Raw genomic sequence first — 13,442 nt, 5'->3', positions numbered from 1 at the left:
AAATCAGAAATAAACTGAACATGATATTTACGACATTGAGACATGTCTCATGTTTTCGCAAAATCACCTGGATGTTTCACAACGGTTCTGGGAAAATGTTATTTGGACAGTTGAGGCAAAAGTTAAACTTTTTAGCAAAAATGCACAAAGCTTTGTTTAGAGGGTAAACAGCATTGAAAGTCTGACTAAAACGGTGACAAAGTCTTATGAGCATCTACAGAAAATGTAAATGTTTGGTGGAGGGTTCAATGGTTTACTTTCTCCACTGTGCAATGTGAATGTACAAAAGTACAATTGTTAATGTTAGATTGTGTTTGTTTATAATTGTTAGATCAGACCATATATTATGAGTAATTAATGCAGAAATTCAAAAACATAGTACATTGCATTTATTATAGCTCCTTGTCTCTTTCATTATTCACATCTCTTGCAGTGCATCCATCGCAGACAAACGCAAGTCTTGTTCTCTGTGTGTAAAGATTTGGTGGTAAATCTAGAAAGACAAATATTTCAATAAAACTGTCTTCACATCTTGAGTTGATGCCTAGCTACAGTGGAAAACAGCTAAACAGCAAATTTACAATGTGAAAAGAGACCTCCAGGGGCATGTGTGTGTGTAAACAAACTTGGATTTGGAACAAAAAAAATCAAGCCAAGATTCACTGTTTCAGAGAGAGCAAAAAATAGATTGTTTCTTTACAATACAATGACATGATGATATAATGATATATATTCAATATAATATTCATGCACACTATCAGTGAAAGACCAACATGTAACTTTTTCACCAGGGTTTTTCTTTTCACATACCTAAACATTATAAAGATGTGGTATGCTCAATAATAGCCTATAATTGACTGACCTAATTCACCCATATGGTCTATACATACGCATTTATATTACAGCACCACTTCACAGAGCGTCCAGATGTGCAGGGCATGTGCTGTAATAATGATTCACTATTTCTGGTAGAATACTAATTCTTTATTTATTCAAGCTGTTCCCACAGCAAAAGACATCACAGAAATTCATTTATCCACAGATTTAAGTTTTTCTGCATGAGTTCACTCATGCAGAAAAAGGAAAAAGGGGAAATTGCGACCAGAGTGTGTTTTCTCATCAGATGACAGCTTTGTCATTCTGCCGTGATACTCTTCCCCTCACGTCACAGACAACCCTTCCTCTTGTTCCTATGGATGACCCATGGGCTGTATTTCTTGCCATAAGTACAAGTCCAGCCGGATGCCCCGCTTGTGGGCCCAGGGTGAGGTGTCCTGCTCTGATTGTATTTCCATGCTTCCCTAGGTGAGGAACACACACTTCCATCTAAGCCCTCCCTCCATGTGAAGAGGAAGAGAAAGTCATGGAGTTGACTAAATCGTGGAGCAGAGGAATGAATTAGAGATCACCAAGGGTTTTGGGGTAATGTGAAGACTACCCCTTTTTCTCTGTTTGGTGAATTACAGAAGCTGTTTAAAGTTCTCCAACATCACATGGGAGCAACTTCTCTGATCTGTCGTCTTCCAACAGGGAGTTATACTCTTCTGCTGTCCTTACACATGTGTTACAAATTAAAACTGAACCTCTTGAGAAAACCTCAAAGGGTTTAAGACAGATCCCTGAGGGATACCCTGTCCTTGTGCTACATATTCTGCTCTAATTGACTGACTAACCTTGGAAAACCCACCTGCAAAGTATGAAATAGAGTACTGGTAGAATCTTTTGACCTCTGTGAGGGTCTACAAAAAAAAAAAAAAAAAAAAATAGAATAGAGAGAGCAGAGAGAGAATTTTCTTTAGTGCAGTTCCAGCTTCAGGTTCACATGGTGATTGCTTAACATCAGGCGTTTTCTCACTCACAATATGACTGAGTAATTCATACTGAAAGCAATTTCCAGAGATCCCATTTATGATGTTTTTAACATCAGCACATCAAGGTTTGAATGTGGCCATTTCACATGCTGCTGAGACTTCTTCATTAACAACTTTCACAGGTGGATCCAACAACAGAAGCCAGTCTCTCCGCAGCAAAAACATCAGAGATGACAGATATATTATAGGTCAACCGCACATGCAGTATCGAGGGCCACTGATCTGGAAATTACACAGTCACTTTTGCCTAAAAACGATAGGGTGGCTGAAGACTACCCATGAGATTTGGCAGAATATATATTCTGTCAATGGAATTCTTTTTATAAGTTTTCATTGCCTGTATTACAATTATGAAAGTAGATATTTGCAAAGGTCCCAACTGTTCAGGAGTTCTAAATGTGTCCTCTGCAAATGCTGTTGCCTTTTTAAAAGGATAATGGAAAAAATGAGGCTCACAAAATGATAGATTATACTTATATCAAGGACTTGGCATTGACAGTAAGAAACACAACCAAAACCACAGAGCCCATATGGTTTGATATAACTGATGTGGTTTTTCAGAGGACAGACCCAGTAAGGACCCACAACAATAACTGTGTGGCCACATACTAAACAAAAATGTGAAAGTGCAAAAGGTTGTTTGAGCAAGAAACATTTAAGAGCAACAAAGTGGAAAGTCTTGTGTGACTATCATTGTGTTGGCGTTTTTCATCATCTTCACAGATACTCTTCTCCCACACATTAACAGGAAAAGAGGACAAGGAGGTGATGAAAGATCCAGGGAGAGGGACATACACTGAGAAATGGTTTATACAAAATGCAAAGCAAAATTATATGAATACTGTGTGAATTCTGTTAAGTTTAATGTAAAAAAAAAAAAAAAAAGGAAATAGAATCTCACAAAAAAAAAATATATATAGGCATGCAATTTCAGGCATTGCCACCCCATAATGCCTGAAATGATGTTTTATTAACAAGGTTCGGGAGGAGCACGTTCAGATAATTAACACAAGTGGAAAGCACTCATCAATCAATGGTGAGAGGTATAAATACTCAGCAGTCTCACCTCATTCCATTGACAGTTTTGCAGCATCCCTTCACCACCCCTTCTCCACACTTCTAGTACTAAACACTTACATACGGGGGGAGTACTCTGGGTTCGGGCTAAACTCCGAGCTCGGAGCCCTCCCTCCGGACAGCACGCCATATACGCATTAAACTTACCCATTCAAATTATATGTAAGTGTGAACTCGTGAAATGTTATGCCTAAATATTTTATAGTTCATAACTGTAATATTTCAATATCTTATAATGTTGAAATGTAAATTACTACTTATGGTGCTCCACGCGATTTCAGATATTTAGCTTCCGCATTAATGTCTGGAATTTGACTAGGCCATTCCAAAACTTGTCAACAATTCTGAGGAAGACTTGCTTTGATTTTTATTCAATGATGCCAAAATGTCCAAGTCCTGATGCAGCAAAACGTCCACAAACCAACCATCACACTACCACCACACCACCATGACTGACTATTGCTACAAGGTTCCTCTCATGAAATGCAATGTCTGATTTCCACCAAACATAATGGTGGAACAGAAGAAGTTTTACTTTTGATTAATTCATCCGTAGGGCATTGAGCCAGAGTTCTTGAGAATCATTGAGGTGCTTCTTAGTAAATGTGAGGCACGCTTATGTTTTCTTGGTCAATATTGGTTTCTGCCTTGCTACTCTGCCATTGATCCTATTTTGACATTAGTCAAGGTGAGAGAGGCCCAAAAATCAGTTGGAAACCCACACCAACACAAAACACTATCTCAGAGAAATTACAGGAGAAAGCTGCTGACTGAATGAACCACATATAAGGGAGTAAAGTTACTCCAATTACATACTGCATGTTAACCTGATAAAAAAAAAATAAAAAAAATGGCTTTCTGTTGTTTGAGTAAATTACCTATAATAATCCAGCCTGATCTCATGAAATGCGTCTCTATAGCATGCATATTATTTAATGTGCAATTTATATGCAAAAATGAACGTGCACATGATACGCAGTTTTCACATGCATATGATACACACTTTATGCCATGTAATACGAACATACCCCACACCACTAATCCTACCCAAACGTACAATACACACGTACCCCACACCACTAATCCTACCTAAGATAGGATCATATCATAGAGTATGCACGTAAAAACTAATTTTCGCCTATAAATTGCACGATGCATTGCACTATGGTGGTTAAACAGTAAGTTAGGTTGTTTTAATGGAAACACTCCTCTGAATGGAACAAACTTAACATAAAACATGCCATGAATTAAAAATGAAGTAAAAATACATGAATTAAAGTTTAAAACATTTCATTAAAAATGTTAATTGATAAAAATGTATTTATATACTGTATTTTGTAAAAAGTACTGACATTTGTTACAGTGTAAAATGGTTAAGTTGGTAAAGGGGTCTGGGATAAAGCTCTGTGTCATTTTAATTAAGGCTGATTCTCCATTTCCACCTGTATAACATCTGTTTCTTTCCTTCTGTGCTATTGTCATTAGCCCACACAGGACAACAAGGAGTGGGCTGTGACCTACAGAGAAGATATGGAAAAACTTCAAAACATGCAGAAGTGAGACAGAGAAACAGACACCTGAGGAGAGAGAGACAGACAGAAAAAAAAAAAAAAAATTGGCAATCACAGTGGCATATGGCATATGGCTATATAGACTGGGCAATGAGGCTTCAGTGTGGTCCGTGGTCACATGCGAGTCACACTTTAAATGTTTTCCATCTCATCCTCTGAAGTAGTCCGGTGGTCATTTGCATTTGATTTACTCACCACATCTTGACTTTTTCATCCCTGCCCACAACCACTAAGATAAACAACAAAAAATCACTTCCTCCAAGACCAAAGGGGGCGCTACTGATGTCAATCCTACACATCATATTGACCTATATTCCAGAATCTTTGCTCTATGAAGTATAAAGGAGATGCTATAGAAACTGTGTAAGTTTGACTGTAAGTTTAAAGCTGGTTGAACAATTTGAATACATTTCTCAAACCGGTATCTCAGATGGCCAGATGTAACAATGTTACAAACATTACAGGACAGTGACGGTATATTTGACAGTTCCAAGTTTTTAAATTATATAAAGTTAATAGTCTATACAACTTGAGTGAATGTGGAGAGGGAAACATGGAAATGAGTTGTAATTGTTGTAAATGACCCAATAAAGTCTGTTTATGACTATAAACATGATCGCTTAAACTAATCATGCTGATTTTAACAAATGTGATGGTTTTCAATGTATACAATAAACTGTATAATGTACACTTTCAATGTGTATAAACAACATCCACTTCATACATGCAGTACTTTGGTGCAAAACAAGTCACTACCAACACATTTCTGTTAAGGCTTAAAGGCATAATTTATATCTAAAGCTTTTTAATTACTCTGTCCAATCCAAAATCAGTCACCACAAATTTGTGAGAAAAAAAAAAGTTGAGTGTACACAAGGCCTGCAATTATTTCCTGCGTCTTTGCAGCACATGAAACATTCAGATGCAGATGATTTGAAAGCTGTCTCCTTCAGTTTAACCAATAAAATGTGCTGTGAAGCCAGGCATGTGAAGAATCCATCTGTGTTTATGTAATTATCTTCAGAATCCCCGTTCACATTCTCTTCCCCCACAATCTAATTGTTTTAACTTTTGTAATGAAAAGCTACCGTGACTTGCTTGTCATCTGTACGACTGTACTTGTTTTTGACACTCTTAAAAAAGTGCATGACACTTTATAACACTCAACCAAACCAACCAAAACTCTTTTAAGCAAACTGCATATAACCCTGCATATAAAGCCTACTCCATAACAGAGTTTTGAGTAGAGCAACACTGCATTGTGGTGTCACAGGAATACAGTCTGAAATGCTGTGCTGCAATTTGAGTTGTTTAGAAACAGAAAACCAATCACAAATTGGCTCATTGCTTTTCTCATGAATTAAATATTCATAAGATCTTCTGAAGGGAATTGAAATTAAGTTAATTTCTTATTTTTTTCTGTGTTTGTCTTGTTTTGGGAAGCTCTCCAAAGCGGATTTATGCGGTGTCATTTTCATAGATAGACAGACAGACATACTTTTAAACATACAGCCTTTTGTACAGCTTTTTTACCGATTAGAGATCATGTGTGAACAGAAGCTGTTGAGAACTACCAGTAAATGAGTTCTGCATGGCAACTTTTGGGATGGGAAGTTGTAACTTTCCAACATAAGCTCATTGGAAAACCGTGCCTCCACCTACATTTTTGAAAATCTCCAAAAATGTACATATGCATACGTTTCACTGCAGTTTCCAACTAAAATTAACACTAGAGGCAGTAAAACACCAACAACTTTTATTGATTTTCACACAAATTATGATTACAGGGGCAGATTATTAATTAATAAAGACTTTTAGCATTAACCTTTTAGCGCCACTCACCGGACATTTTATTTTCGCATGCCTTTCAGCAAATAAAATGTTGCCAGAATTAAATTAATCTGTTTCAGGGAAAACTGAAAGTGCTTTTATCACCATTTACTGGACATGCCACTTTGAAAATTCTGAAAAATGTGGATCCTGGATTGAACATTTTATTAGCATGTATAAAGTCAGGACAAGCCGAAATATTTGGCCTAATTAAAGTTCTGACAGTGACAACGCAGTTCCCTATCAGTCAGTCACATTCAACGTTACGTCAGAATGACTGACAAATTGGAATCTCGCCTGAGAGCCCAATCACCTTTGAGTGTACACAAAACAAGCCAATGGACATTGGCGAGTGAGATTTGAGGGGCGGACCACACCACACAAAGCAGGTAAGGAAGTGTGCTGAACTCACTCATTCAAGCTTTCACTTTGGAGCCAAGCGTTTCTCACGATTCTGCTCTGCAATCATTGTTCGAGTGTGTAGAATGAACCAGGAAGAAGCTCCTCAGAGAGTGATGGTGTGACAGCACGTCAGCGGTGATCGCTTTCCCTGCTTTCATTGCAGTTCTCCTAAAAGAGTATTTCACACACCGCAGTGCAGACTGCCCGAAGGGGGTCTTGCACGCTGTGCAGCGACCGTCCCTGTGTGCTTCAGCACTTAGAAAGCTTTTCCCTAAAAGAGCAAGTGGATGGCGAGCATCTTTTTAAAGACGCCTCTCTGTCCATGCTTTTCTGGATGCGGTCGTTCCCTGTCCTCATCTGACTGCCTCGATCGCGGTCTCACATGCCTGGGCACAAGTATGCTGAGACGGTGTTCGTGGTTGGTCCATGTTCTCGCAGGAAGACGACGATGCCCGTCTCAGCTGGGGCTAAATCGTCCAAGCGGTCGAGACAGGTGACCTGGAGATGGACAGAGCGGCTCTTCCCCCAGAGGAGGGCTGGGCGGACAATTTTGTCATTCTGTCATTTGTCAAATTTCTGTTCTGCTGCTGGCCTCACAGTCAGTGGTACCCAAAATTTCAGAGAGCAGTTTCCTCAATCTCTAGGTCCCCAAAGGGCGTGGATTGCAGTGTTCGACGCTATGCCTTGCCACTCTCATCCCCCTGCCAAATCGTGGAGCCAGGTAAGTGTCGCACTACACACTCTGTCCCCATTCTGGGATGCTGTGCCTTCTGGGTCGGGCCCCTGTGCTCCCCCACTGAGGGTACATCAGTAGTCCCTCTGACCAAGCTTGTATGGCGTCTGGAAGCCTGGCTAGCGCTTCCCAGCCCGTCTCACTGGCTCATTTGGACTATCAGACTCGACTATACGATTCAGTTCACCCGGCGTCCCCCTAGGTTCATTGACCTGTAGGATGCATACTTTCATGTCTCGATTCTCCCTCGACACAGACTGTTCCTACTGTTTGCGTTCGAGGGATGGGCATATCAGTACAAGGTCCTACCCTTTGGTCTGTCCCAGTCGCCTCGCATCTTCATGAAGGAGGTGGCCCTTGCACCCCTGAGGGAGCACGGTGTTCGCATTCTCAACTACCTTAATGACTGTCTCATCCTGGACCACTCAGTGGACCAGCAGTTGTGGGAACACAGGGACTTGGTGCTCAAGCACCTCAGGTATCTGGGGCTCCGGGTCAACCGCGAAACCAGCAAACTGTTTCAGAGGCTCCTGGGGCAAATGGCATCTGCAGCCATGCTTCACACCGCTTCAGCACTGGTTGCACGGCCGGATCCCGAGATGGGCATGGCACCGTGGCACACACCAGGAGGTAATCACACCAACCTGTTCCCAAACTTTCAGTCGTGGTCAGACCTTGCTTTTCTATGAGCAAGAGTTCCCCTAGAACAAGTATACCTTGCTCGGCATCTCCTCCTCTGGAGTCAGAAGCATCTAAGGTCGTTTAACCCTCACGACGTTAAGCGACCTCACGATGGGGAAGTACCTGTTTTGTCTGGGACGGGGCACCATATGGCACCCGCGTTCAGACCTCTGTAACCTCCACAAGTGGTCTTTGATAGAACCATCCTGAAGTCATCTACCCCTGGGAGCTGTAGACACGCTCATTCTAGCTAGAGCCCCCTCTAAGAGGTGTGCTTATGCTTAAAAGTGGATCCTATTCATTGATTGGTGTGCTTCTCACCAAGAAGACCTCCATAAATGCCGTGAGTCGTGTTTTCTTTTCAGCGCTAAATCTTAATGAACCATTTATCTTTCATTGGCCAGATGAGATCTGGCCCCCTGACTGAGCCTGGGTTCTCCAAAGGTTTTTCATACTTTTTTTTTTTTTTTTTTTAATGGTGGAGTTTTGGTTCCTTGCCTTTGTCACCTCTGGCTTGCTTAGTAGGGGACACTAACATTTTTGCAATATTATTGATCTGACTTTACTGACGCACATTTTCAGTCAACGAAGTGTGCCTGGAATTTGGGCCGGCCAACTCTCACCTTAATCCTGAGACCTCAGCCTGGATATGTGCACAAGGTTGCCACCAGCCTCTTCAGGGATCAGGCGAGATCCCAATTCATCAGTCATTCTGAAGTAACCTCTCAGTTCCTTCCTTCAAGGAATGGGGTTACACTAGTAACCTTGATGTTACTCGGCACTGCTTACAGATACATCAGTCACTCAGAAAGCTATAAAATGTTTGCAATTTAGTTAATAATTTAGATGCAACTAAAGTGTTTCTCCTCATTTGAGTGGTATCTTAACAATAAAAGACTGAAAGTCCCTTCTTGTGTGAACAGCAGGTGTGCACATTTACCAGAAAAGGCAATCCAGCAATTGTACAGCAAAGTGGCTAATTAAAGAATTAAAACTACTTGTTCAATGTCTTGTCCAAATGTTAACACTGGGTTTACAGTGTTAAATCTCAAATGTTAAATTTCTCCCCATAGTAAAATGCACTGTTGGAAAAATTAACTTGCTAGTAACAACTGAAACTATGGTTTTGAGAGACACAAAGCGTTGAACTACTATGATAATGACGGCATTTTCAACCATATTTTGCAAATTATGCTTTAGAGAAACGTACCCCGAGATTATTTACTAACCCAAGGACTAATGCTTGGTTAATAAAGTTCCAATAGTGTGTAGTTTTGAAATACAGTAACTGCATGTAGGTAAATTACGGCCTCCCAATAGTCTTGCTAGTCATGGGGTTTTATTCGGGCAGCTGGGAGATGGCAGGGGTTTGACACAGCATTCCCTGGGCATTTCCTACAACTCTGATCTAGGTCTCTGACCCACACAAAGCATCAAAGGCGCCACTACAGGAGTTAGACCTCTGAGCAAAGGTCAGCAAGAGGTGCAGTAGTTTATGGCAAACCACAGATGAGAAGGTCAGAAAGATCTTTAGGAAAATTATCACACTCACTCACACATTGTAGTTTGTATATATTGAATTACAAAGTAATTATTATATTATTAAAGTAATAATTAAAAGTAATTATGTTCTTTCATTAAGAAAAACCGGTAACACTTTAGTTTAGGGTCCAATTCTCACGATTAACTAGTTGCTTATTAGCAGGCATATTACTAGGATTTTGGCTGTTTATTAGTACTTATAAAGCACATTTAATGCCTTATTCTACATGACCATATTCTACATCCCTTAATCTTACCCAATACATAAATTTAACAACTACCTTACTAACTATTAATAAGCAGTAATTAGGAGTTTATTGAGGCAAAAGTCATAGTTAATAGTTAGTTAAAAGTTAGAATTGGACCCTAATCTAAAGTAAGACGGAAAAACCTCATGATGAATTACAGCAACGTGTATTTCGGTCTTACTTTAGATATGAAGAACATAAAGGAATGTAAAATGATATTGTATGTATTGCAAATTGGCCTCCACTAACTGATCATAGTTAATTAAGATCATAAAACGTCTCTCAGGAATACTTGGTTGGTCAATGACTGCTGTTCCAAACAAGTCATTGCCTGTATAACTGCACTAGTTTCATGTCTCTCAAATCACTTCACACTCTCTTTATTCTCACATAATAAAATAATTTACACTCAAATCAATGTTTCATTTAATTTAGTTGGCAAGTTGCCTTATAATTTTTTCTCTGCTTCACGTCAGGGACTGTCAGGTTTATTTTGCATTAAATCACCCTGTCAGTTTCATTTTGTGGTAGCGACCTTAAGGAAAATATATTTTTATAGTGTGCTGGACCAAATCTTCATCTGACTGCTCCGAAGTTTCATGCAGGAAGAAATGAAATCTGTCAGCATTGCTCTGTAGTTGCAGGGTATTTAGAGAACAGCAGTAATTTGTGATAATTATGACTGTTAAAAGATGTCTGAAGACATTGTAGGACATCAGACAAGCGGCTCGTCTCCACAGTGAATGGCAGCAGTCAGATGGCCATACCTGTGTGTCATTAGAAGAATTATACAGAATAGAGAGGAATTGTGTGTGTGTGTGTGTCTCTTCGTTCAACAGTTCAGGCACAGTCAGGTTAACTTGCTTTAAGGAGAATTGTTTACTTTATGTTCTGCAATATGTGGCGTAGGGAATACCCTAGGCAACAGGCTAACAGACATTACAAGAGTCAGCTGTTCTGTCTTTAACAGGCGAAAAACAAATCCATTTTCACTTGAGTGCCGACACAAGCCAACGACCTGTCAACAAATATTATAATGTCTTTTTTGTATAAGGAGGAAATTCCATAAAATGGAGGAAATGGTCTGGAAAATAAACAGTCCCATTCTTTCCTTCTTTTCGGCATATAGAAACATTAATAAAGGCATAATCCATGAGAACAGCTGACAAAACATTTTGGATAGACTAATGGTACTCTGTGCGTTACTAGAGCGCAAGCCTCAACACTCTCACAGTCTAAGAATGACACAACAAAGAGGCTTGGACTTATTTTCTTGGAGATAAATAATGTTATCAAAACATAAACACAAATCTGTCCATTTTATTTTAGTTTTAGATATCCAGTTGCAGAAAATGGGGAAATAAATGCAATACAAGTAATCATCTTTTTTTTTTTTTTTATAAAGATGTAACTATAATATTTGACGGATTTATTGAATATCAAAATATTTTTTTTTAACTGCAGCACTGGTTTTATCATCTGGCAGGAATACATTAATAAGTCTAATTAGTTGTAAAAGTAATAGCACACCTTTTCTTAACAACCAACATGATCTGACATTTCATTTATTTACTGAGAGCAGGTGTTGTCAATATGACCAAAATATTATATGACGATATGAGTAATTAAAAAACTATTCTTTGATAAAATATACGGTTGTTAGAATACCAACATTTTAGATACACTGAAAAAAATTATTCATTGAAATTAATAGATTTTTGTTATCGCAAGTGGTTGCATTCAATTGATTTTATCTACATTTAAACAAATGCATTAAGTTGAACTAAAATTGATTAAGTTCAACCTAATGCATTTGTTTAAATGTAGATAAAATCAATTGAATGCAACAACTTATGATAAAAAAAAATTGATTCATTTCAACAAATCATTTTTTTTTCAGTGTACCAGTGACATTTCACAATTCTTGGAACCAATTTCAAGTATTTCTAACTTCTTTAAACTTCTATGTGAAGAATGAAAAAGAACTTTGCAGAGAGTATATTAGGGCACTGAATCACGTTCAGTCTCTTCCACGTTACGTGTGCACGAGAGCGAGCACGAGCAATAAGTTGCATTTTGGCACCCTAGGTGGCGATTTTCTTTTCAGTTAGGGGGTCAGTTATGGGGTTGGAATGCCTAATTTGGTACATATTTGGTACAGATGAGATATGGTGCATATTGAGGTATTGTGTGCGGTGTCTCCTGCAACTGTGGCTACCTGTGTGTCTGTGTCTGTGTGAGCATGCCAAGCAGGGAAACCTGTTAGAGCCATCTGTGTGTGCTGCAGCAGGTGTGTGTGAGCTCAGGGCTGGCCAGAGACACAGATTTAGAGGAGGAAGTCTGTGTCAGACAGTAGAGATGGATCTCCCCTAAGGGATCTGATAAATAAGGAAAAAATATCTTTGAAAAAGGAAACGCAGCTGTTTCCAAAGGAGAAGTCAAAATATTGGTGGCTTGCATTCCAGAGCAGAAAGTACAACAGTCAAAGTCTCTCTCTCTTTCTCTCTCTCTCTCCTTTGTCACTGTGTGTATCCTCTGACATCCACCTCCATAGATTTCTTCCTCCTGGAAACTCTGACATATTCCAAGTCTAACCCGATAATTGATCTCATTGTCAATTAACCCTTTCGCACATCACAATTAAGTTTAAAATATGCTGAGCCCCCCAGCATGAGTTTTTTTAAGGCGACCATTATTTTAGAATGTATCACCTTATTTATTTTTTCCATGGCAACGCATCAAGCTTGTCATGTGACACACAGCAGCCACAATGGAGAGCAACAGTGCCCGCCCACTTTTTCAGCAGCATTGGTTCTGCATTGGTATATATACATATATATAAACAATATATTTTACAGTTTTATTTTGCATATTTGCATGCCCTAGTGATATAAAACATATGGCAAAATGTATTTAAAGGTCCCATTCCATGGATTATTTTATTATTTTATAATGTTTCCTGGGGTGCCTTTATAATGTTAGTATGTTTTTTAGATAACATTTTTTTATAATTTAGAAATAAAAGGCATTTTTTCTAGCCTGATTTCATCACCTGATTTGAACGCTCTGTTTGAAGGGGCGTGTCTGCTGTGAGACTTCAATGTAAACGCCCTCTGCTGTGATTGGCTGACATGCTTGCATATGAAATAGCTAGCATTACATGTGGAACTCTCTCGAATACTTTTACTATTACAGCTATTATACGTTTTTACTATTACAGCTATCGGGATTAACGAATCGTGAGAAGTTTTTTAAGTACAGTATTTAGATCTATTCCCATCACATAAAAGGTTGCAGTGATGAGCATTGAGCAGATGACAGCCTGTCGCGTGAATGAAGATCTTATCATTGCAACGCAGTTTCTGCACTCACAAATGATTTCACCAATGCAAACATGAGGTATATAAATACAGTAAGAGCTTTGTTGTGCAGTGTAACAGCGTCATTGATTTCATAACGAGTTTTGGCAAGTGTCCAGATAAACTCG

General features: G+C 39.1%; 1 protein-coding gene across 1 annotated transcript in view; it reads right to left on the bottom strand.

Moving 5' to 3' along the window:
* Positions 1-13,442, bottom strand: part of bmp6 (bone morphogenetic protein 6) — a 58,382-nt gene that overhangs the window by 23,087 nt on the left and 21,853 nt on the right. The window lies entirely within an intron of this gene.

Source organism: Scardinius erythrophthalmus (genome assembly GCF_964197995.2).
Source record: "Scardinius erythrophthalmus genome assembly, chromosome: 22".
NCBI classification, from domain to species: Eukaryota; Metazoa; Chordata; class Actinopteri; order Cypriniformes; family Leuciscidae; genus Scardinius; species Scardinius erythrophthalmus.
This window is presented reverse-complemented; position numbering and strand designations above follow the sequence as displayed.